The sequence below is a fragment of the Dendropsophus ebraccatus genome, chromosome 11 (assembly GCF_027789765.1).
Source record: "Dendropsophus ebraccatus isolate aDenEbr1 chromosome 11, aDenEbr1.pat, whole genome shotgun sequence".
In the NCBI taxonomy this organism is placed as follows: domain Eukaryota; kingdom Metazoa; phylum Chordata; class Amphibia; order Anura; family Hylidae; genus Dendropsophus; species Dendropsophus ebraccatus.
Genome location: NC_091464.1, coordinates 5,438,482 through 5,441,739, shown reverse-complemented (window position 1 = coordinate 5,441,739; position 3,258 = coordinate 5,438,482). Strand labels below are relative to the sequence as shown.

Genomic DNA, 3,258 nt, shown 5'->3' with positions numbered 1-3,258 from the left:
AGCACCATGCTGTATGCCCACCCCTTGGCTAATCAGCGATGTACATACCATGTACTATACTATATATACATACAGCACAGTGAGGTGTAGCGGTGCCAGGGCCCAGGGAATGATAGGCTCCGCCTCTTTGACACTAATCACAGCCCAAACAAAGGTATGTTCTGAATGCTTTTATTTCTCTCTCTGCAGTGGTGCTGCCAGCTCAGTAGTCAGTCAGGGGGTCACATATATAACTTCTATACAACAATGCTCAATGTTCACCTAAAAAAATAAGAAAAAAGACAACACTAGTATGTATCAATGCTTTCTCTGATCCCTATCCAGTGCTGCCACCAGCTTGGTGAGTGGTCGGGGGGGTCACAGATTAACTTTACTATCTGATTGTAATATTTTTTATGATGTGATCAGACCATGGTCATTGTAATCTTTCATAATGCAGCACTATATTAATGTCGTGTAGATTATACAAGTTTTATTGAATTGTTTTTATCAAACAGACAGTGGTAACACCCGACGCAGCAGGAAAAGTACAAATCGTAGAAAAACTGAAAACAAGCTGCAAAAGTAGTAATACAAAATTATTATGTATAAACCATCAGTTTCATTATATGTTAAAGCGACGATCAGGTACATTGCCTTTTTCTTTTTTACATCCGCCAATTGGCACTGGTGTGGGGATTCTGGTGGCACGATTCTTTTTTTGGAAACGCCACCCACTTACCGCGCTCGGTGTCGGCCTTTTCCTGTGCACCAACTCGGAGCACTGGGGGCGGGCCTGCCACCGCTCAGCGTAACCATATCCCCTCTGTGACGGGGCTCCATTCATTCTAATAGAGCCGCATCACAGAGGGGATGGAATATTGTCACACTGGGGGCACCGGGGCCTTCCCCCAGTGCTCAAAGCCAGGCCAGTGCACAGGAAAAGAACGGTGCCAAGCATGAGAACCAGACGACGTTTAAAAAAAAACAATCACACCGGCGCTGATGTAAAAAAAAAAAAAAAGCAATGTACCCGTTGGCATATTCGCTTTAAGTAGATGATGAACATTAAACTTGTCCCCGTCCACTGTCCCTGCCTACTTGCCTTGGACAACCCTAGACGACAGTGGGCAACTGGACAACAGTCCCTGACCTGTGATAACGTAAAACTAGAGATTAGCAAATTGTTCATCTGAACAAAGCGACATGCTTCGTTTGATCATCAAGCCGACTGCCTTTCAGCGCTGCATCTGCTACCCGACACTCCTTCCAGGATGATGGGAAAAGCTGGATCCCAGGATTGGGCACCCGGGGTGGAGCTCCAGAGAGCAGAGCAGTGCTGAAAGGCAGTCGGCTTGCTAAGTGGAGCGCTGATCGCTGAGATTAGATGAGATTTGCTCATCTCTACGTAAAACACAAAACAGAGAGAAGATACAATAAGCCAATATCAGGTAACCAGGATAGCAGACAAAGAGCAAAGACACAGGCGTTACGCTAACCACACATTAAGACTAATAGCTATCGCTACTCAAGTGTAGTATCTGTTCTTATCAGTTTAATATCTGATATGTCCCCTATCCGGGGACCATATATTAAATTGATTTTTAGAACAGGGAGATGGAAAAAGAGCTTGCTCTGTCCTCTCCAGGCATTGACCTAGTATTGCAGTGCCTCCAGGTTTAGTGCAAAAAAAAAAAGAAAAAAGAAGACTAATAGCTAGCGAGGACTATGGGTATGTTATATAGGTGGTCAGGGTGTGGTGCCCCGCCGTGAGGCTTGACCGGTCACTTGCTAGGTGGTACTGTATGATGCCACTACTGTGGTGGTTGGTCGAATTATAGCTCAGCCAGATGTGATACTGTTATGACGCCAGTGCCAGGTAGGCACACAGGTATGGAGGCACACTTGCTTTTATTTTAGAGTGACGAACTATACCCTTTCCTCTGTGGGGTGACCTGCCGGTTGTGAGAGGGTCCTTTGGGTGCTTATCATGGTGGTCCGGAGTGTGGAGTTGTGACCCACCCGAACTATTGGTACCGCTACCCACAGAAAGGGGAGATGACCCAAGGAAGGTGGAATTACTGCGTCGGTGTTCAAGTCCTGTTACCATAAATGAACTCTTGTTTACTCTAGAAATACTTGATATAGCGATATACAATAGATTTTTTACTGGACAATAGACTTTAGACTTTAGTGACAGGATTTGTGCTGAGAGCTTGAGAGGTACGGTAGCCATGCTGGCTTGGTTGAGTGCTGAGAAATAGAGTAAGTTCAGAGAAGTAGAGAGGAGGATGTCGAGAGAGTCCCAACCCAATGTAGTACTGTGCTCTGCCGGAACTTTAGAAGTAGAATAAGTAGAATATTAGAGAGTAGAGAGAATACTTGTGCCCGTGTTTTGACCTCTTATCTTTGCACCACCTATTGCCCACCAGTGTCGGTTGACCCATCCTAGAGTGTGACACAAGCCACAGACCTTGTTACCTGGGTTGAGCAGAGTAGTCAGAGTTCTCTGATTACACCTGAGCGGCGAGCTCGAGTACGTAGGCTTCTAGCAACTTTGCGCTATCCGGATCAGTTCCTCTTTCTTCAGGATACTGTCCTGCACCTTTAGACTTGTTCACAGCGTGGGCTGGGATGATCCCTGACTTGTTCTCTCTGTGAGCGTTTAGCACTGCATAATGTGTAGAAGTGCTGCTTTCAAGAAAAGAGTGTCCGTAATTCCCATGTGTGTCTGTAGACAAGACTACACTGGACTCGTCCTCTAACAGGGGACCTGGCATAAGCCAGAGCCCAATGTGACTGCTTTAGGGACCATTCTGGCTTGTGTCCTCTCCACACGGGAACCAGACTAAGACTCCCAAGAAGTGTGTCTACACTTCCTCTCCCCATGTGAGAAACTCCTACAGGGTATGTAAAACCTGCTGTGAGTGGGTAAGAAGAAAGAAGAACAGAGATAGGTGGAAAAGAGTAAAGAGCTCTCATTGGTGCACAAATCACAAAAACAATAACCCCTTGAGTACAACAGCTGTGCAATACATAGGTACAAGACATACATACCAGCGGCATCTAGTGGCAAAACTTAGGCACTTCTTCATTAAAGGGGTAGTGCGGCGCTAAGCAATTATTCACAAAATAACACACACTACAAAATTATACAACTTTGTAATGTGTGTTATGTATGTGAATGGCCCCCTTCCCCGTGTCCCCCCCCACCCACGCTAAACCCGGAAGTGTGGTGCATTATACTCACGTGATTCGTGTCGACCCCCGGCCGCCATC

At 46.1% G+C, this 3,258-nt stretch overlaps 1 pseudogene; it reads left to right on the top strand.

The window, feature by feature from the left end:
- The first annotated feature begins 1,499 nt into the window (after nt 1–1,499).
- Nucleotides 1,500–1,672, top strand: LOC138768230 (U2 spliceosomal RNA; annotated as a pseudogene).
- Nucleotides 1,673–3,258: the final 1,586 nt, after the last annotated feature.